Genomic DNA, 23963 nt, shown 5'->3' on the forward strand with positions numbered 1-23963 from the left:
AATTTTGGCAAATGGCATCGTACGTCAATTATATTTGACACTTGGGAACTTCCAGTTATGATAACATAAAAGGTGGCGCAAAATTAATCACCCTATCGGAAGATTCATAATTTTTGCAAATGGAGTCGTATGGCAATTATATTTAACACTTGGGAACTTCAAGTTATTCTAACATAAAAGGTGGCGCAAAATTAATCACCCCATCGGAAGATTCATTACTTTTGCAAATGGCGCCGTACGTCAATGTTATGTGAAATTTGCGAACTGGTGGTTATTCCAACATACAAGGTGGCGCAAAATTAATCATCCTGTCAAAAGATTTATATTTACGTAAATTTTATTTCACACTTCCATAACTCAAAATAACTTTATTTTTTATTTAGTAAAATGGTTATTCAAAAACAAATTAATTTTGCGCCACCTTGTACAATATGCTCATAAATTCATAAATGCTAAGGTGACACAAGTGAGTTGCACAATGCAAAAATGTCATTGGAGAACTAATTAATTAATAAAAATTTGAAGTTTTCTTAAAGGGAGTATTTGATTACACTCAGCAAACCAAAAAAACATTTCTGTAAGACAAATTTTATTTTTCCTTTAACGGCCGGCCACATCGTGCGACGTCTTCAAACATTAGTAGCGAATTGGCTCGCAAATCGTGGAAGCAAATTTACTATTCTGAATCAGATTTTTTCCGTCGCTTGAGGATTTTCCTTTAAGCACTTCACTGCCACTGTGTGTGAATATGTGTGCCCATCTCCTTACATGCAAGTACATATAAAGCGTCAGCGCGGTACTGCGACGCGGCAAGAATTTGCATTTTTGATTCGCTCTGTCAACTCCACATTTGAACGCTTCGCCTTCCGCTTACCAAAATTATGCGGAAAACTTTCTTAATGCCGCTCTCTTGCCTTAATTAAATTCAACCAAATTTTATTATATGTTGTGTAAATATTCGCGTCGCTACAAATCACAGGGACAAAACAATACATTTAAATATTTCGTAAATTTTCTCAAGAGAAGATGACTCATATACATATTTGTATATCTGTGCGTGTGTTTGTGTATTTATGCATTTGATGAGTTCACTAGTAATGCGCAGTTGCCTCAAAATTTGCATATGATTACTGTTGGTTTAATGTTTGTTTTTGTATTTAGTCGATTGTGTTGACTTTTATGTATGTATGTGTGGGTATGCCCGCGATTATCACTTTAATAAACTTACTTTTTAATTTAAGCCACATTTTCTTGTTCACGAAAAATTAACTTCTTTTGTTTGTCTTTTCGACGTTCATTAATTTTATTAAATCTGTTCACAAGTTTCTCACAACTTATTCAAAGTAAAGGTTGTGGAGAATTTGCATATTCATGTGAGGTAGTGTAACGAGTGGAACAGATGGCAATTTATCACATAATTTCGATTGTTTGATGAAAGGCCTCACTCTCGGATATGTTTTGTTAGGTCGATAGATAAGTATTATTATTATTATATAATATTAGGAGGCAGCAGCACTAGCAGCATGGGCCATCGGATAGATAAGTAGATTTGGGGTTTGCACTTTGACCTCATAGTCTTTTGTGCCCTCTACTCATCACAGTACCTCATCCAAATCCAAAGATAGAGCTGGGTTGGGCTGAGCGTATCTGCAATGGCCTGTGAGAAGCCCATGATTTTTTGTAATACATTTTTTTCCAATGCACTGAGTCACATAAAAATCCAATTTTGCGACATCGTTTTTTCACTTGCGAATATTTTGATATATTTTCCAATCCTAATCTCGCACTGTGCTACCTGTACTTTCAGGACATGTAAAGTGCTCTCTATAAGACTATGCTCGGTCAAATTCCCTATTTCTGACAAATGAAAATAGTCGACAAAATTCAGCATTTTTTGCCACCAGCGTAAATGCTCATGGTTTTTAGTGGATCTGTTTGCGTAGATTACGAATTCATAAGTAAAACTCTTCTGCGAACTTTTTATTACACTCAAACTTTCAATAAACTGATAACCGAACAGCTTGGCCTGTCTGCGGCTCTCTACTGCACGCCAGTGCTTAGTCCACTCTGAGTTTACGCCCTCAGTTATTAAATAAACTATTAATAGTCAGCTAAAGCCACAGAATATCCACCGTCAGATTAACGTAAGTTTCCATTCTCCCCACGCCAGCTCCTTTACAGGTTTCTTGCTTTCGACTCCAAAGGTAGGGTAAAGGGCAGGTAGACAGTGCAGTCGGTGTATTTTTTTACTTTGACGGATTCATTTAATTTGGAAGGGTATTAGAAAATGCGCCTAACAAAAACATCTCAAATTTCATGCTGGCAGTACTAACATCTCAACCTGACGCAGTGAGCGCCATTTTCCGTCCAGATCCATCTCCACGTTTCCACATTTAACCCGCTCGCCAATGCACCAATGTCCTTAACATATCTGTAATCAGAATGTGGGAAACCGCACTTCACATAGCCTTCTTACTTTTGTGGAATATTTTTACGAATTATTGTTAAACCATTATAGTAAATATTAACATATGTATGTAAGTATGTATATAAATACGTGTGCAAATAACAAACCTATTCAAGCCATAATTCGGGCATTATGTGACCACAACATTACACTAAGATGCCTTAAGCATTTCTTGGGCAATTAAGTGGGTATTTTAGGCGCCACAGCAGCAGCAGCAGCAGCCGCTACCGCCACAACCGATTAACAAAGCTTCATTTGCGAGCCACAAACCCGGCCACAGCAGACACAGACATTGAAGTCCCAAACGCTCATAATGGTATTATTGGCAGCAAATGTAAACAGAAGCGATTTTTCTATTGCATTGCAGGCAAAAACGTTTCATAATTGACTAACAAATATAGAAAACATGACTAAAAAGGCGGCGAAAAGCAGCTGAAGAAAAAAGCGAAAAATGAGCGATAATAAGCCAGTTAGTTGTCTGGCAGCTTGTCTGAGTGTGAAAAAAGGAAAAATACAAAAAAAAAAGAAAACAACAAAAACAAAACAAATAACAACCAATTTCACCGGACAAGTGTACTACGCGGCTACCGTTTTGAATGTGGGCTCGGAGAAAAAATTGCTTGTTGTGTGGCGATGAATACATTTGTTATTGGACATATAAGCGCTCACGTACACTTTCCCAAAGCAAAAAAGTGCCCGAACAAGAGAGATGGTAAAAGTATTGAAATAATTTTTAATAAAGTGAATATTAAATTAATTAGTTGGTCATAAAACTTGAAATAAAAAAATTGAAAAAAATTCAAAAAATAGAAAAGTTGAAAATTTGAAAAAAAAATAAAAAAAGAAAAATTGAAGAAGTAAATAAAAAAAGAAAAATAAAATAAAATAAAATAATTGAAAAAAAATTAAAAATAGAAAACTTTCAAATTTGAAAAAAAGGAAAAAAGTGAAGAAATAGAAAAAAGAATAAAATAAAAAAATTTAAAAAAATTCAAAAAATAGAAAACTTGAAAATTTGAAAAAAGAAAAAAATTGAAGAAATAGAAAAAAAGAAAAAATAAAAAAAAGTAGAAAAAGTGAAATTAAAAAGTAAAAATACTGAACTAAAATTGCAGAGAGAATTAAAAAAAAAAATACAAAAATAGCAAGAATGAAATAAAATATATAAAAAATTCACTGCTGATGTCGAAAGTAACTGATGTGCGCAAGCATTTTTGTATGTATGAATGAGACTGCGAAACATTTTATTGAAACTTATTGGTGAATCATCGTCACTGAGCTCGATATTTAAACGATGAACGTCTTGTTTTTGTAATTCATGATTCATTATAGCAGCAGACTAATAGAAAATTGTTGCTCTTCTGTCTCCTTATCCACGCTTTCTCCGGCAAACAAGCAATTGTTTTTTTTACTCAAGTCAACCCATTACTGGACTCTGGAGCTCGTCGGCGAGTCTCAGATTTCCATTTAAAAATGCAAAATTTAGAAAAATTGTTATGAGAAAGCGCAACTTCTGCAGTGCAAACATTTTACATACAAAAAGGCGAGGTTAGGGTGACTAAAAATTTCTAGGCAAAAGTTTGCCAAATAAAGGAGTCTGTAAAGGGGTGTAGCCATGAAAAATGGATACAAAAACCGCTGGCGTTGTGGTTAAAGCCGTACTTCTTCTCCTTTTTTTATAGTGAAAAAATTCTTTATTCAGAAGCTTAATTTTTAGCGACATTTTGTCATACAATTTCTGATAGCTGGCAACTTTCAGCTCGATTGCTCAGTTTTAGGTATATGCACGCTTGAGAAGCTATCGTTAGCTATCGGTGGATTTATCAATATTAATAAGTAGGAGCGAAGTTTGTTGTTCACAAAATACTTTTATTTGAAATGTCGAAGAGCGCCTAAAGTAAAATAGAATTTGATTCAGCACTGAAAAAATTTTCTCCGTAATTTTTAATGGTCAAACAGTTGGTTTCGGATTTCGGGTTTCAGAAAAGGTCGCGCTTTATTTTATTTTATTTCATTTTGAGGCAAATTTTTAAATCCCTGGCCAAAAAATTGTTTGTCCTTGAAGCCAAAATACGCTTCGATATCCCTTTTTATAGCTTCTTTTGAGGGGTAGCTCTTATTACTCATTTGGGATTGAAGTCTACGAGTCCGGAGAGTATGGTGGATGCGGCATTAGCTCCCATCCGAGCTCGTTCAGTTTGCCTAATGTTTGCCTTGCGGTTGTCGTGGTGAAACAAAACTTTGCGTCTCTTCACTAAAGACGGTCGATTTTTTTTAAGTGCCTCATTCAGGTTTGATAGCCGATGGGAATAATAATCAACAGTTATCGTCTGGTTTGGTTCCAGAAGTTCATAATAAACAATACCGGCCATATCCCACCAAATAGACAGGATTACTGTAAAGAACCCATTTTTCATCACCAGTAACGCTACGGATAAAAAAAATTGCATTTTCAAGTCGTTGCAGCAGCTGAGAACACACATTCACTCTGTGCTGATGGTTGGTGACGGAAAGTCTATGCAGAACCCATTTTCCCAGCTTTGAAACCTTTCCCAACTGAACCAGGTGCCTGTGAACTGTGAACTGTTCCGTGCGATGAATTTAATCTCTGAGCTATCATATCGACTGTCAAATTTGACTCAGCTTCCACGAGTTCGAGCAAGGCGTCGGAGTTAAAAACTTCAGGACGACAGCGCGCGGGTTATCCTCCACGTCGCAGTTACCACTTCGGAATTTTGAAAACCACTTTTGCGCAGTCCTTACTCTCACGGTATCCTCTCCGTGAACAGTGCTTATTTCTGCAGCAGTAGTTGTTGCATTTTTACTACTTTTATAAAAAAATACATATATGCGTTCGAAAATTCCATTTTATTCTTTAACAACACGAGCTTCTATCCGCGATTAAAATCACTTGTTGAATGCACAATATATCAAAGAAAATATAAATAGTTCCGTTATATTCCGCGAATAATTTTTTGTATGCAAAAATCGTACAAAAGTGAAATTATGGGTGAAATGCGCACGAACTTATGGACTTATGTAATTTTTTTGTTTCATTTAATTAGTTTTACTAGTTCTACTATTATTTCAACTTAATTTATTTTTTAATTTCTTACTTTGTTCAACATTATTTTCTTAACTGGTCGGTCTTGGCCGGTCGCCGTAGCCGAAAAAAAAGAAAAAAAAAATTAAATAAAAAACCAACCAACTCAGGGTTTTTATGTAATTTTTTTTCTTATTTTTTTACTTAATATTTAAAGTTATGCTTTCAGTATTGTTTTTTTGTTACATTTTAATCTACCTAATTAATTTAAACCAGTTCAAATGTTATGTAGTTTTATTTTTATATAATTTTTTGGTTTAATTAAGTTTAACTTTTCGTTTTTATTTTATTTTCCATTTAAATTTTTTACTTTTAATTTTATTTTTTTATCGTGTTAAATTTTTGTATTTCATTTTATTCACTGTTAAATTAAATTAAATTTTTTTTTTAATATTACATATATTTATTATTTTAACCCAATATATTCTTTAAGTTTTGTTATTTTGTATGTTGCTTAATGCAGTATTTCTTGTTTTGGTTCAATTTATTCCGTTTAGTTTCACTTAATTTTTTTATTTTATTTTAGTTTATTTTGCTTTATTTTTTTTGTTAATTTTATTTAAGTTTAGTTTTTTTTTATTTTTTTATTTTAAAGTATTTTATTCTATTGGATTTTTTTATTTTATTATATTGTATTTTATTTTATATTATTTTATTTTATTTTTTTTAATTTTATTTGAATTTGTTTTAGCTTATTGTATTTTATTTAATTTTTTTATTTATTTAATTTTTTTTAAATTTATTTTAGTTTATTTTATTCTATTTAATTTTTTTTATTTTATATTATTTTATTTTATTTCGTTTTATTTTGTTCCATTCTATTTATGTAATCTCTTTTCTCCTTTCTCTATTTTTTATTAAACAAATTTTTAAATCTATTCTTTAAATATTTGCCACCTTTTCCCAGCATTTATTGCATTTTATTTACATTGGCTTGTCTCTGCTTGTTAGCAGCGCGAAGTTTAACCCAGCACTGAAACAAAAAGTAAAAACGAACGAATCTGAAAAAAGGTTGTTGAGAAATTAATGGCAGAAACGTACAAACAGCTGCCATTTTGTGATTAGCAGCGCTTTTCGCTGTATTTATTAACTTATTTATGCTTCTACTCATAAACTAACTGCTAAAAAAAACTAAAGTCTGAATAAACAAGGAGTAGATGAAGGTAAAAAAGCTAGTTCCATTTTTTTTAGAATTTTAAATTGTGGAGTCCTTTTTTTCCGAGTCCTTTACTTATTTGCAAATATGAACTATGTAAATAATTACTTTTGTTAATTTACCTTTTGTTTGTATAAAATTTCCTCTCCACACGTAGACTACTTTTTATGCGTTGCTGATTTATTGTACATTGTTTTTTTTGTTTTTGCATTATTCGGCATTCATATTTTTTCGCAATACATAGATTTAGTGTATAGAGAAGCATACGAGTTAAAATATTAATAATGAAACATTTTACAAAGTGTTGCATAATTAGAAAAAAAAATAGAAAAAAACTTCGAATAAAAGTTTCAGAAGTGAAAAAAAAAAACATCAGTTGCTTATACACTTTTTTTATCAATGCTGTGTTAAAGCTTTTATTAAAATCTAAATTAAAAAAAAAAATTATTAATAATAATGAAAAAAAATTTAATAGAAATGTACTGAACAAAAATTCAAAAAATCATCACAAAATATTATTTTTATAGGTACATATGGAAAAACCACAAGTTAACTGAAACTGGTCACAATTCAACGGGGTTTCACTTATTTGATAAGTCAGTGTTTTTAATTTTTTTGTTTTTGGTTTTTTATTTGTCGTTCAAATCAATCAGTATTAGAATTTTGGTATTGCTAGACTTCATGTGGACGTGCTTGACTTGACGTAGCTTCACTATCAAAAGTGACTTTTGGATAGGCAGCCGAACGTTTCAAATACCTAACTTAAAGTCTTGAATGAATTGTCTAAATTTAGTTGCCGCCCTGTTTTCTGAGCTCTATTGCACTATCCTCGCCCCTTCTTTGTTTATTTTGTAAGCTAAACTATTGCATCCTCGCCTATCATTCCACGAGTTACACTTCCTGATAAACCTTTGCCGTGTTGGTTCTACTCTTCACGTACCTATTTTTCTCTTTCGCAATTCTTCAAACAGTAAGCAACTATTTGTAGTAACTGCCTGCACGTAATTTTTCACTTCTCTTCCCGAATAGTTTTTTTGCCGGGAAACCAAAATTTTACTCTTACATACCTCGGTCATTTTTCTAGAATTAGGTAGTTGATGAATGAAATGCACATGGAGCCAAGCCTGTATGTAGACTAAACTACAAGGTGGCTTTCTACAGGGTGGGTCAAAATTAATCGGTTTATTGGAAGATTTATAAGTTTTGCAAATGGCGTCGTACGCCACTCATATTTGACATTTGTGAACTAGACAGCTGCACTGTACCAATAGACAACCAATGGAGAGCGTAAAGTTCAAAATAAATTTCTTTCACTCATAACAGTTTTTCTACTTCGTATTTAGTTATTAAAATCGAAATTCGATGATTAATTTTGCGCCGCCTTCCCTAAAAATTGTAGCCATTTAATTCCAAATTTACTACTCGTGCATGAACCTATGCAGTGTTAATATTGGATTACAGATTTCGTCTTGTATTTCATTTTAAATTTTAATACTAATACTTCATAATTCCATTTAACCTTTTTTCTTTATTTCTATATTCGTTAAATGATACTTAAGCGTCAGTTTTGTATTGTCTATTTTAGCGTTTTATTGATACATTTTTTCTTTTTTTCTTTAGTAGCTTAGTTCTTTATCATGCAAAGCTTGTAGTTTGAGCTAAACACTAAATATATTTTTCAATAATAATATTCGACTAAAATCCAAAATAATGAAGTACATACTTAATAAACAAAAAACAGTCTGCTATTCACATGGTTCAATGATAAATAAATACAATTAAGTACATACAGATTAAAATAATATTTGAGATTATTCAAATTCATAGACTAAATAAAGTTTAATTTAATTTCACTGAGCTGTCTGAGCTGTACTCACTCAAGCATACAAACATATAATAGGGTTTACCTTTTTTAATATAGCAAAAAAAAAAACCTTTGAGAGACTATGACATGAAAACAAAGCGATAGAAAAAAAATTATCATATGAAAAAATCTATAAAGCAATAAAGGCAATCCAAAGCGTGGGCACATGCCAAAGCATACATTCCGAGCTTAGATATGCATATAATTTTTTGAAATTAAATATAAATATTTCACTTTAATGTAGTGTATTAAAATTAATTATATTTTTTTATTAGACTCAAAAAAACTATAAATAAATACGTAAAGCTGAATAAAAGCTTTCAGTGGAATGGCGTGTTAAATTTGTAATGCATATGAATTTCAAAAAGTAGGACTCTCTACCGCTTAATATACCTTAAACGTGGCAATATAACCAATACGTCCTTGTTGATTTTGTTCCCTTCATCAAGCCCTGCAGCAGTTCATTAAGCCCTGCCAGGCACGATAAAATCACCGGTCATCATCGTCGATTTCATTTCACGGGAGGCTGAAGAAACATGTTGTTTCGACAGGGTGAGTCTAGGGAGAAGATATTTAGGCGAACGGGTGTAAGACATGTGAGCAGGTGGTTCGTGCGCTGTGGGGCACCTTCAAAGTCGGATATATGCTGAGCATATTGGGGTCAACTCTGGATAGGTTGGATTTGAAATTTTTCAACATATTTTGGCTTAAAGGCGAGCTCTTTTGTAAGTTCATGCAATTTATGTCCTTCGAGGAGAGACGAGAGACCAGCTTCAAAATATAAACAACTCTGAGCAAATCCGAGCATAGTTTTGGTGTACAAATGCATACGAGATGGGATCACAACACAAGTACAGCAAGACTTTGCAAGGAGTTGATTATTTATTTAATTTTTTGGTGACTCTATTTTTTTTTTGCTTAAAAATATATTTTATAACACAAAAAAATCACTAAAAATAAATTTCATTTAATTTGAAAAATTCAAAACGAAAAAAAAAAATTAATTAAATAAAAAAATATAAAAAATTACAATTTAAAAATATTAAAGAAATTTAAATAAAAGTAAATAAATAAATAAAATATTAAGAAAAAAATAAATAAAAAAATTAAGAAAAAATATAAAAAATAAAAAAAAAAATTAAGAAAAAAATAACAAAAACAATTTTAAATTAAAAAAGAATTAAAAATTTTTGTTTTTTAATTATTTTTAATTACTTTTTAATTAGAAAACAAAATTAAAAAAAAAATCAATTAAAAGAAATAAGAAAAAAATAAAAAAAATTACAAAAGAAATTTAAATCACTTGAAAAATGTTATTAACAACAAAAACAAAACTTATAAAAAAATAGAAATAAAAACAAATTTTAACATTAATAATTGTAATAAAAACAAATAATTTTTTAAATACAAAAAATGGTTTTTTTAATACAAAAAATGTTTTTTGAAATATTCAAAAAAATTGAAATTAAATAAAAAAAAAAAAATAATTAAAATAAAAAAGATTAACAAAAAAATATATATATAAACAAATAAATAAATAAAAGGTTTAAGAAAATTTGAAAAATTGTCAACAAAATTTCAAATTTTGAGCCAGAATTTTTTTAAACTGGATATGCAGTTTTGAAGTTTATTCAATTCTCATTTATTATTGTGTGTAAAAAAATTAAGAAAAAAAAATTGTTTTTTTTAATTAAACAACAATTAAAAAACAAACAAAAATTAAAAAAAATCGGAAAAAATAAAAAGGAATTTAAACAAAAAATAAAAAAAAATATAAAAAAACTAAATAAATTTAAAAAAAAAATAAAGCATTTGAAAAATGTTATTAACAACAAAAAAAGGTGTGTTCCTCAATATCTTTGTTTTATATTCCAAATCTGTTTTTTTTTGCTTTTCCAAATCTGTTTTTTTTGCTCCTTTACTCACTAACAATGCCTCTATACTTACTGACACTCTAGGAATTTTCATCAGCAGCTGCTTTGAAGTTCATAAGTTTTTGCCAAAAATCTTCACTACAGCTCGCTTAGATGTACTTTCATACTTGTGTTCCGCAACTGTTAGCGCAATTACCTTCAGTCAATTTGCGATCACCCTTACGCAGATATCAATCGGTTGTGGGACAGTCTCGCGTTATCTTTAACGAAACGTCTGCTTGCCTACTTAAAGCAGTGACTTAAAGAATTAATTGATATTCTTTCTCTTACCGTATTTTGATCACCGAGCGACTTGTATGGGAAATTGCGCTGTGCAGTTTGAAGCGCCAATCAAGAAGTTAGAATCGTATGCTACTAAAGATTGTGTTTAGTTGTATACAACTTGAATATTAATTATAAAACACATATATAAATATCATATGCTAACGCCCTTCACATTGATTTTATTAGGAGTTTATTTCTGGCATAAGTGCTTCAGTATGACTGCAGTCATAAGGACACCGCGTCTCTGATAGTCCAATCTCTGCCTTGCCTTTCTTATCTACAACAATTGCTTTTGTTTTATTGCGTGCTCCATTTAAATTAAGAATCGATTTATAAATTCCCAAAAAATATTTACCTTTTATAGCCAGATAAGACTACCACTATTAGCTACCTTCGCTGATAACCAGCGCCACTTGTACCAGCGCACTCACATTAGAGGCCTGAGAAATTGTCAATCACCCCAATTCAATTAACCCCAACTTCTAAGTGAACAACAAGGCGAGCAGGTGAATGTGTCACCACCCAATTAATGAATAGTATTTATAAACATGAATACACACATAAATTTTCGACAACAATAAATTTACTTTAATTGCATTGGCTTCGTGCCTCTTTTGCTATGCTAACACGCCACGCTAAGACATTTCATTAACCTAAATTGTAGACATGATGCATTTCTAAGTTCCAAAAAGACACATGCGCACACACTTACATGTGCACACTTCCCACCCATAGAAAGTCCCAATAAAATAATGATAAACATTTATATGAACTGCGCTCCACTGCTTTCCGCCCATAAATTTGCTTGACAACCATAGCTACATAGCATAAATAGTAAATAAATATGTACGTATGTATGCGTACATAGATAATTTCTCCAAAATTCTTAGTTTGTCAACAGTGATTGTCTTAATTGCCGTGTGAATGCGATTGCGAAGAGCTGGAGTGGTCGCAAACACTCGCCGCTATGGCATAAAGACTGCTGATGAACCACCCAGGCGTTTAAATAGCATTCGAAGCAAGTGTCAACTATACTGCAGCATATCTGAGTTGTAAGTATGTGTGTGTGTGCGTATGTATGTATGTATGTATGTATGTATGTATGTATGTATGTATGTATGTAAATAAACCGCCACAAAGCTGCTTTAAAATGCCAGCGCTTCAGCACCAGCGGCTCGGCTGACTGTCCAACTTCATTCATACTCTTACCGCTGCTTGCTATGGTGTTTGCTTGTGTGCATTTCTGCTTAGTCGCTTAGCTGCTTATTTCCGAATACCATGTGAAATGTCAGCGAGAGTCGGTGGGAAGTGTCCTATAAACACAAATACATACATACATACATGCATACATATCATATACACATAAATTTTGCGGCAACTATTTATTTCTGTTTTACTTTGCTGCAGCTATTAATTTTTCATGGCGTCAACTCGCTGTTTGTTCTTTTGCTCTTCTAATAACTCGAAGGAGGGTGCGCGTTATAACGTTAGTGAGACATGCACACGTAAATACGAGTAACTACATATATATTTACACTTGTGGGCACATAATTAGGGCACATAATGCGAATTTTTCTGTTAAATTTTTTTTCGTTAATTTTTTATAAAAAATTTAGTTTATTGTATGTATATAAAAGTATTGCAAATAATATATAAAATAAAATTATAAAAAGTATTTAAACTGAAAATCCAAACTTTGTGCAAAATTTAGTAAATTTCAAAAAAATTAGAAAAATCGCAGTTTAATTCGAATTTTTAGAAAACTTCGGAGTATGCAGTTTTATATCCCATTCAATTTAGAATAGTAAATCTCAGCCTTAAGCAAGACTCTTTCATTTGAGTATAATAAAGTGTACATAAGTCTTTTCTAAAACTTGAGCACACAACCAGAAGCTTGGGCCTCCGCATGAACGAATCAAAAACTAAATTTTTGTACACTGGAAAAGTTCCAAATGAATGTAAATCTGCCATATTGATCGAAAGTTACACTTTTGAGCGGGTGACATCATTCAAATATCTGGGATCTACGAGTATCATCTCTGCGGAAGCAACAGCCAAACAAAAAGTAAGTGCGAGGCACCAGGCAGAAAACGTGGTCTTCTTTTCGCTATACAAAGTTGTACGTTCTGATGTCTTTCTAAACGAACGAAGCTAAAACTCTACAAATCAAAAATTAGGCCTTGCGTTACTTATGCTCCTGAAAGCTGGGAGATATGTAAGGCCGATGAAAAGAAGCTAAACAACTTTTTGTGTACAAAATTCTACGCCACATACTTGAACCGGTGCAGATAGTGGGACGTAAACTATTGCCTACTTTACAACGACGAATGACTGCTGAGCTAAGCGACTTCCAAATCGCGGACTACATCAAGCTTCAGCGTCTTAAGTGGGCCGTTCTACAATAGTAAGCTGGATATGCCTTGTCAAAGGGGTCGCGCAAGAGAAACCTGAATTGATACAGTTAATGACTATGCGTAGGGATCTTTGGACTGAAAAATTGTAGGATGTCTGTAAAGTAGCGAGATTCTTGTTCGAAGTTATTAAGGAAGGTCAAGGTTTAAACCGTAAGTAAGTATGAAGTCGCTGAAAATTGCGCTGATTTTTGAGATTTTTTTCGTATGCTAGGCTGAACCTTTTTGTCATATGAAAGGCTTCCAAGGCTTGTGTTTTATATGGAAAAAAATGCTTAATACCACGGCGAAAAAAATTTTGTCAAAAATCAACGCGATTTTTGAGTCACTTTAAACCTGCACTAAAATTGAATGAGATATAAAACTGCATATCAGGGATTTTTGTACAAATTCTTATTAAAAATTTTGTGTAATTTTTTTAAATTTGTTAAATTTTTGCCAATTTTTTATAAAGTTTAGAACTTTGATTTTTAAGTTTTTTATAAACTAAACTATTTTTTTAAGTAAAAATAACGGGAAAAAAATTTTTAGATGGAAAAACATTGCGAATTTTGAAAAAGGTGTAGTGCCTTAATTACGTGACCATCAGTGTACATATGTATTTGTGTGAGCAAATGCATATTTGTAGGTGAATTGCGCATTTTGTCAACGAAAAACTGTCAAGCAACAGCAGCAATCGCCTCACTGATTCACTCAACTCCACTCCACAGCACTTCACTCGATTTGCGCCTTTGCATTTAGGAGTCAAGATGCCGCAGTCACTCTTGTTTTCAAGTGGATCATCAAGATGGTTTTGCTGCAACAGCAATTCATTTAGAAATTTTTCATTTTGACATTGAAAATAAATTGGTTGTTTTAATAGCAGAATAAAAAACGTAAATCAAAAATGAAAAATAAATCAAGCATGCGATACTTTCACTCGGAGAGTAATGGAATTCTCAAATTGGAATGCATTAAGAAGTTGGCAGTAGATTATGTGTGTCCCAAGTGAGTGAGGCGGGAAATTAGGGAAACATTTAAAAATAATTGAGAATAAGAATAAAAAAAATGTTTTTTTTTTGGATACTTGGAACTTCGAAATGAAAGAAAAATCATCAATATGCGCAGTACTCAACCAGTAAAATTATAGAAAATGTTTTTTTTTTCTAAATGTGATCGCCCTCGGTGGGCAATGGCAAACCTCCGAATGTATTTCTGCTATGAAAAAGCTAATCATAAAAACAATTAGCCGTTCGGAATCAGCTTAAAACTGAAGGTTCCTACATTTGTGGAACAACATCAAGACGCACAAATAAGAGGAGGAGCTCTCGGCCAATTACCTAACAGAAGTGTACGCGCCTACTCTTAATTCTTTTATTTTCATTATGCGCAATAATTGTGGAATTTGTATCTCAGTTTTGTCAAGCTGAGATCGTTTTTAGAAAAATACGAGCCATTGATCCAATAAGCTCAAAAATCATAACACATATTGAGTTTTTGTAGATTTAATCGCTTCTGAGTCGCTTTCCTCCATCCCGATTCTGACGATTTCGCCTCCTTACAAAGCCATTTGAACCAAATATGAGCATCATTGCTAAATCAATTTACCTGTTTTAAATTGAGAACTGAAAAGAATCTTATTCTCAATCCTCTCAGCGAACACGCATTGAAGATGATGGCCATGTGACCTCGGCTCTTTACCGAGCGGGATCCTGTTAGCTAGTAAAGCGCGAACTTCTTGCAGAATCTTTCAAAAAGCGAATGAGCACAGCACCAATGGCAGTACATGGTGGCAGATCGTCTTACTTTCATTGTCTTGGACAGTGCCGTGCTAGGCAGCAATAACCTTTTCGGGTAAACATTATCCATTTTTCTTCGTATTCTTCATCTAGGCTCCTCCACATCCGCGATTTTCCCTAAGTTTTAGTCTCCCTTCCCTGCATCATCCCATAATGATATTTGCCTCTCTTCAGTAACCCCTTTTTGTATTATTTTAGTATGGATTGAGAGGCTTTCAGTACGACTTTCAAATTTTAAAACACCTTAGCAGAGAAGCAGCCATAGGCATAACCCTTCGTTGAATGTGTTACAGTACTTTTGATCATTCTGGCACCTCTTACAACCCACCTCTTTTCTGTTAATTTTGTTTAGAATAAAAGTGCGTTCGTCGGCAAATATTACCTTGGTTCAATTGCGGTTGATCATCCTTTCAACCCAGGCCCATCGTTTTTCTACCTGAGCATTTGTTAACAAGGTTTTGTGGATCATACTCCGTATTTTGGCATTTGATTCGGCACACCGGTTTCGTACCCTCGCGGTATTGTGAAAGTTGTTCCCACGACAATCGGTTCTACATTACCGGAACGACCCAGATTTATACCCGACTAAAGATTATCACTCGAGCAGCATTCCTCAAACATTAATGGGAAATGCTTATGGTGTTAAAACAACAACAACAACAAAATCATTGTGATGCATTTCGGAGCTTATCGACAAAAATCTCTAGTTCCTGCTCCACTTCTACTTGAAGTTCTTTCATATTTTGTCATATCCTGCTCCACTTCTACATGAAGTTCCTTCATATTTTGTCATATTTTGCGGTTAGTTCACAGAATATGGCATTTAAAGTCCTTTAGGCGGACCAACTCATTCACAGGCTTATCGCTACTGAAAAAAACGTTCAGTAATCACCTCATACTCTGACCTTTCTTAAAACTCAGCGTCGGAGAAATATGAAACATCATTAACCTCTCTAATTACCGTTCAAATGGTTTCCATACTTCTGGTGTTGTAACTCTAAATCTTCGAGCTGGGCTCTCCGTGGACTCGCTAGAAATAAGCTCTTCGCCTAAGACGTCGAGCGCCGTTTTGGACGAGTTCTTTGCTTCGAGTTTGAGTAGAAAAATTTACTTACTTTGGGACGGCGTTTCATTCCTAACTGGTGAGTATGATAAATCAGCTTCCGTTTAGTCTAGCCTAGCATTCTTAATCAGGCAGAATTTTTTTTAGTGATATATTTCACCTTCGCCCGTCGGGTCGCTTGGAACTAGTGATTCGCAGTGGACTATGGTCCAAATCTTTTATCAACTGCTCTCAGAGCAGCTACGGTATGCCGCCCGCTGTCTCCCCTGCAACACCTTTACAACGAGGCATCCATGCTCACACTTAAGAAGCGCAGCAAAATGCTCAGCAAGGAATTTTTCCTTGGGTGTTAACGAAGGAATCACTCCTGCAGGCATTTTCAAGAGCCTGAACCACCTCCCAGGCGAGTCAGTCACTCATGAGATCCAGAACAAAATACGCCCGCAACTATTACGCCAGACAGTTTATAATCAGACGCTTAACGACATTCATTGGGAGACTCTTACTACTTTCCTAAACTCTCGACCCCTGAATGCCGTTATCAGAGGCTTCAGGTGCCCCGCGAGACCCGCGTAAAATCTAATTGGATGTCACCTGGGAATTACCGAAAAGTTTCGAAGATCGGTTGATATTCAACGTCAGTTATTAGAACCTCCATCAGCAGTTAATGCACCACTCGCTTACGTCACTATGCACTGCAAGTTGAATTAAAGTTCGCAGACAGTGAAATTCTCTGACTCAGCCAGCCAACACGAAACGGCAAAAGATGCTGACTCAGTGAATCAGACAGATAGACAGACATACTTTCAGACAGTTAGTAGCACTGCGTTCATCAACGGCGAGTTGACAAGTCAAAGACTACAATTTCGGAGACTTGCGCGTTTAAAGTGACATGTGTCACTTTTTGCAATTGCAATTGCCAGCACAACAACAATCAAAGCAACAAAAAACGCACATCAATTTATGCGCTAAGTGAAATGCATGCAACATACAACTTGACTAACCCGCGCTAAACACTCCTCACTTCTACAATTTTCTCACTCATGCGACTCATTTTTAAAACTCCCTTAGACGTCTCGTTTCAGACATCAACTTGCCACACTCCAAAAAGTTGCGACGGTGGTATACTGTATTGCATTTATGTTGCATGAAAATGTGTAACATCAATTCATTTCTTGCTCTCCTACCTTCAGTCCTCTGCCTGTGCTCTGGGATGCGGAAAAAAATTATGATGACAATGTTGATGTTGGAGGTTTTTGTCATTTTTGTTGTCGTTGAAGTTTTTATGTTGTTTTGCATTTTATGTGATTTTGTTTTGTCATTTTTCTTGTTGTTGTTTTATCATGCTCGTTGATGAGATTGATAGCATCGCATTGCCACTTTCCCTGCCCGTTTTCTTCTGTTTTTGTCAGATATGCTGTGCAAATAGTTCGACTTCCTTCCTAGTCTGTTGAGTGATGAAACAATTTGGTTGGCTGAGGTCGCCGAGGAGAGAGGAAATTATATACTTGAGCAGAATTGAGTTAAAAGTTGGAATTGATGAATAAAAGACGAAGTGCTGTGGTAGTAAAAAGAAAAATGTGTGCAAAAAAATAAAAAATAAAAAAATAAGCGAGAAAGCAGAAATACTAAACTTAAAAGACTACAAAAGATATATAAAAAATATTAATTCAAAGATATTGAGATATTGCAAAAACAAAAACAACAACAAATAATAATAATCGTATAAAGTAGGGGATTTGGTAGGGTATAGTAAAAGAAATCCACTATTTCTTCCTTAGATGGCTTAAGTAATCGGCAAGTGTAAACAGGCTACGCTAAATGGCATTAAAAATATAAGATTTCGTACTAAAAAAAGTTTTGAGATAAGTTTGTGATTACTTTACTAAGTATTACTTCAGCGCGCTTCAAAGATGGATATTAGCAAAGGGAAAATATTCAGTAAAAAAAAGGTCAAAAAATGGTCTATCAAAATTTAAATAAAATTTTTTCATGAAGCCGAAAATGCAAGCCAGTCAGCAGAAAGTATGAATGATCCTGAGAATTCGGTCGCCGTAGCTGAATGGATTGGGCTGTGGCTACTATTCGGGAGTGCGTTAATTCCAATCTCCGTGAATGAAACAGCAAAATGATAGAAACACTTTTTTCTAGCAGCGGGCGCCCCTCGACAGGCAATAGGAAAAAGCTCCTCATAAAAAACCATTTGTGGTTCGGAGTGGGCTTAAAACTCTGGGCCTGCATTTGTGGAAAAACATCAACACACGCGCCACAAATAGGACGACGAGCTCGGCAAAAAATAGAAGCGCGAATTATTTATTTTTTTTTATTATGATCTTAGCAATGTAGCAGCCCATCATGCAAAATTTTAGTTTCGTGGAACCTCGTTCAGGTAATTTTAGAGTCAAAGAGCCACTAGGCTCTGAAAGGCCTTTTGTCGAAAATGTCGATATAGTAATGGAAATCGTTGAGTCTGACCGGCATGTAAGCTCTTTTTTCGATTGCCAGTGAGCTGGACATTGCACGAAAGACTCCTTGGACGTACTTAGTTTAAAAAGGCTGGATATAAGAAGAAACTCGACGTATGAGTGAGACACGAGCTAACTCAAAAATAGCTCATGAATTGAGTTTCTATTTGCAAATCGTTGCCGAATCGCGCAAACTCGACACTATTCTGAAGGGGATGGTTGCTCCTGCGGATGCGCACTCCCTAATCTGCGTAAGTGATAGAATCTAAGTTGCCTACAGAAGTTACTTTCCACGTCTTAAAGTCCTCAAAGACTGAACTGATCTCTTGGTCGTGTAAGCTGCAAATCTATAAGACCCAAATAACATCAATAGCAACTCATGGCTTTGAAGTATTTGTTTGACCACCAACATTAAGAACCACCTACTTACACATTTGATACTTAGGAGAATATTTGGTCTAGTAAAGGAAGCTGATGGGAATTAGAGAATAAGTTATAACCACGAAATCGAACAACTGATAACGTACCAAAGCCTCGTCCACTTTGCTTAGGTGCAGAGTTAACAATGGTTCGGGCATCTACTCGGAATGGGCGACAACCGCATTACGAAAAAAAACTTCAACAACTCTTATGTGATGGGCGGTAGAAAACGTAGAAGACCACCAAGAAGATCAATTGATGATATCCAAGCAGAGCTACGAGGCTTAAATGCTAGAGGAGCGATGCAAAGAATCGAGACGGATGGAGTGAGTTTGAGAGAATGAATATTACTCGTTTTGACGACATCGGACCACAAAACTTGTAGCCTTGCCCGAGCAAAGGCAGGATATTCAAAGAAAAAGTGCTCAGTGCTATCCTCCTCATCCAAGCAAGACAAGCACATCGGGTCCTGAATGATTCCAATGGTGGTCATATGCTGACCCCATGGGTTGTGCCCTTTAATAATACCGACCATCAACCGAACGACTTTCCTTCCAAGTTTGACAGTTTTCCGCTCGGACTTGTCACAAAACACTTTGCAGCTCTCCAGCGTTCTAGATCGGACCATCGCTCTTTAAAATGCCTTATCTACCCCTGGAACCACTTTTGTATTACTTCCATATTCCTCATTGCAAGGTCAAGGTCTATGCGTCCGGGCCCCGCTCTTTTATTTGGAGAATTTTTTTCGCGAAACCGCTGCAGGTTTCCCACGTTCCCTCGCATCCTACTTAGCATCGTGCATTTTGATCGCATTTCCATATTTTGAACAGGAATTTCACGTGCCACGAAAGCATTTGGATTGAATAAATGATGATGATGATGATGATGATGATGATGATGATGATGATGATGATGATGACTGTCAACAATTCTACCGTACCAGCAATCGCTCAAAAGATGGCCGCCACAAGCCGTCTACAACGGCTAGCCCCCCTATTAGGAAACCCTGTATCGGAAAAACTGTGACAGTAAAAGTGCACAGAAAAAAGGAAAGCAATAAACTCAAGTATTCTCAAAACAGTAAAAAATATACATTTCACACACTTTGAAGTCACTGACTCCACACAGCCTCTCAATCATTCAATCCACTTGCTTTTCTTCTCTCGCCTCAGTATTTTTTCAACTTGTAAGCATTTCTAATTAAGTTCATGTAAATAAATGATTTTGAAAATTATTTCTGCAAACAGTGCTTTCCAATTGTTGTGATTGCCTCTGTTTTTGTTGCTTGCTTGCTTTTCCAGCAGAGTCAATAAATCTTGCTGATGCTGCATCAGCGTTTAACATCTTAGCTGTGATTGACTATTTGACTTCGAGGTTGTATCATTTGCCCCCGGTGCGGTTTTTTACTTCTGGTAATTCTTCAGCTTTTTATTTGTGCCGTTTTGCTGCCGTTTTCTTAAAAAATACTGTTATGCATATACTAAGTACATAAGTATGTAAGTAAGTATTTGCTCAAGTTTGCTTTTTCTAGCCGATACATATCCCACCTTGTCAAGTCGCATTCACTTTCTTGACAATGGGGCACTTTGATAGATTAAATGTCAACCGAGACGCAAACATCAGTGGAAATTTATTCGATTCATTAGTGGAAGATGAGATGAGATCCAGGTGGTGTGAGAATGGGAACTGCAAATGGGGAAAAAACTAGGAAATAATTTTTGTTTACCTTTTATTAATGATACTTTTAGTTAAGCTAAAGAGCCACTGGATTCAAAGCAGATTTGGGAAAGACATTTTTTTTAATATAAATTATTTACTGAAAAATTATTTATTGGAAAAAATATTTTATATTTTTACTCTTGTATGTATGTACATACATATGCATATAAATAGATTTCTACTAATTTTTTTTTTCTTCTTTTCATTCCAGGTAAGCCACATATGTCCTCTATCAGCAAATGTGCTTTGGTTTGGTGAAGAGAACTGCAAAAGCAAATTAAATAGTATTTTTAGAAATAACTTACATACATACATATGTAAGTACATGCCTAAATATAATTTTATGTGTAAAAGGAACTGGTAGCTAGAAAAGATTTGTGAATCTTTTTCTACAAAATTTTTTTTGGTATAAGAGCCCTAGGCAAATCAGTTTTCTAAAACCCAACTCAAAGGAGTAAAGTATGTAAAATGCAAGGTGATTAAACTCCAATCGAATATCATCGAAATTTATTGTCATTATCTTAATAGGATCCATAAGGAAATTAAGCAACAAATTTGGTACTGCAAAATCGGTGCGCCCCAAAAGTTGAAGCCGAAGTTGAGTTATGCAGGGGGGATAACCAAAGTAAAAGCAAACAAAAGCCTCTATATTTAATTACATTTAATTTCATTTATTTATTAAGGAATAAAAAAGGTCGTAAATAATAATGACAATTGCGGCAGAAACCAGAAGAAAAATCCACTCGATTCAACAGCTGCTGCTTATTCCTTAACCCCCTAACTTTATTTTACATATTTTAAAGGTAATCTTGAATGTACCGTCGTAGTCATTTTACTTTCGACGATTTTTTGTATGAAAAATGTAACATAAAAGGTTTTTTGCTACACTACTTTTAATAACAATAAATCTTAACAAGAAAGAAAACAAAGTTCAATATGACAAACAGCGAATGATGAGAAAATTGTAAAAAAGGCAACAGTGTTCAACGCAGTTAAAGGCTAAGGCAGGTTAGGTTGAAGCGGCTGTCCTGTGGAACACACTCAGGCTCATAGCCCATTGTGATGTCGCGTGGGGAGCTTATCCCTATCACTCCTAAAACCAATGTGTGCTTTTCAAAAATTTTAACATATCTCTGATTTCTGTAGAACTGAGATCTTCCAACTCATTAAAAAATTGTCTCCCCAGAATAGTAAACCTGCGTCTGGATAGAGCAGGACAGTGGCACAGTAGGTGCGGGTTGTCTCTTCCTCGTCCTCATCTGGACAACTTTTACAGAAGTCATGTGTTTGGACACCCATCTTTTGGGCGTGTCTACCTATTAGGCAGTGCCCCGTTATGACTGAGATCAATGTGCTAAGACTGTGTTTATTCTGGGTTAGCAGAGTTAGCATCACACTGTATCAGTGTCGCGGCTTTTATTATTGCCATCAGTTTAGCCTGAAAGACACTACAGTAGTCGGGGAGCCGAAAACTGAGGGAATATACACCTCCGCCCACCCTGCCCTCGAGCTGTGAGCCATCTGTGTATACATGGATGGACTCGCCCTGTCTCACATCGTCCCATTCCCACGCTTCCCTTGAGGGTAGGAGGGTCGTAAACGATGTAATGGCAAGTATAGGCGGGAGTGCATAGTCCACCAATCCGGGAAGCCCCAAAGTGCCAGCCAGAATTTTACCGTGACCATAATCCGTGTTTGACCACTTATTTAGAGTCTTCAGCCTTATTACCGCACTGATGCTAGTCTTTGAACCTTGTCAAGTTTCTTGATGTTCACACCCTTCTGAAGGGCATATTACAATACCATAGTAGAGAATTGGCCTGACCACTGCTGTATCATTCTGAGTTCCAATCCCCATTTCTTCCCAATAAGCCTTCCGCAAGAGTATATTGTGGTCATAGCTTTGCGTCCTCTGTCTGCGACTGTAAGCCCCCAATTTAACTTCCTATCTAGTACAAGTCCTAGATATTTTGCCTATCGGTTACTCTAAGTGGTTTCCCTCCTAGGAGTATTTGTTGAAGAGCAGGTGTTTTGTCTTTCCTACTAAAAAGTATCAGATCCGTTTTTTCCGGATTTACTTCTAGTCCTCGACTTTTGCACCAAAGTGATAATCTGTTGAAAGATCTTTGTTGGAGGTCACATAATGTTGGAAGGTGTTTCGCTGAGATTGCTATTACAATATCATCAGCATATGATATTATTTTACCTCCAATTTTTTCAAGTTCTTGCAGAAGATTATTGACAGTTAGGTTCCACAGAAGGGGAGATATTATCCCACTTTGGGGTGTACCCCTGATCGGAAATTCTTTAATGGATGTGTCACCCAAATTTGCGCTTATCGTTCGCCCAGTTAGCATTCGTTCTATAAACGATACTATTGCATTGCTTACTCCCATTTCCGTTAGCGAAGTGGTAAGGGCTAATTAACTTAAAACTTCGTTGACTAACTTAAGGTATGTAGTGGTGTCATTACATCTTCTTCATATAATTTTAATGCTATATATAGCCAATAGCCAGCGTTTATAAAATCGTTGCTGAATAGTTCACAACCCAAATCAAGCAAATCGAGGGTAGATAATTTACTACCATAGAATTTGCCATTAATCACTCCTTTTGCTAGGACTGTTGCTTTGAGATCATAAGTGTACTGCAGTCGACTTGTATAAGAAAAGCATCTGATTTAGATGCATATAAAAGAAAATTAGAGCAATTCGAGAGAAAACATTCAGATATGACATTAATAAACATTGCAAAGAATAAAGAGTCTTCTTGAATTCCACACTTTTTCGGCCTAACGAAAAATTGATGCAAATCTCATTTTACGGAATTTAGTACTAGTTTCGAACTATCTGAAAAGTAATGCAACGGAATGAAGACAATTGATACGCCCTAGAACTAAGGATGATGGATTACCAGGTTTGCTATTTAGCTATGGTGAAAAAGAAAATTGTGAGGGGAACTGTGGCTGCCATGTCACTTGGGGATTCGGCAGCCGAATTTTGCACGATCATTTCACATTCATTCACATACTCGTCCAATTAGTTCTTATTGAGATGGCAACGAAGTGTCATTTGTTGATTTTTTTCGTATATCGTCAACACAATCACAGTGTTTTTGTAAACACACCTCAAGTGACGTCAGCTAGTCAGTAGCTCATTCTGTCAAATTCGCCCAGAGCCAAATAGCGATGCAAAATTCACTAGCTGTACGTATTTGGAAAAGACATCTCTCCGCAAGAGAGAGTCGTTACCCGACTGGAGTACTGCCACCTCAGCAGAAGTTTCCCGTAATTTATGGTAATGTTACAACAATAATAACA

Source organism: Anastrepha obliqua, chromosome 5, assembly GCF_027943255.1.
Source record: "Anastrepha obliqua isolate idAnaObli1 chromosome 5, idAnaObli1_1.0, whole genome shotgun sequence".
NCBI lineage: Eukaryota > Metazoa > Arthropoda > Insecta > Diptera > Tephritidae > Anastrepha > Anastrepha obliqua.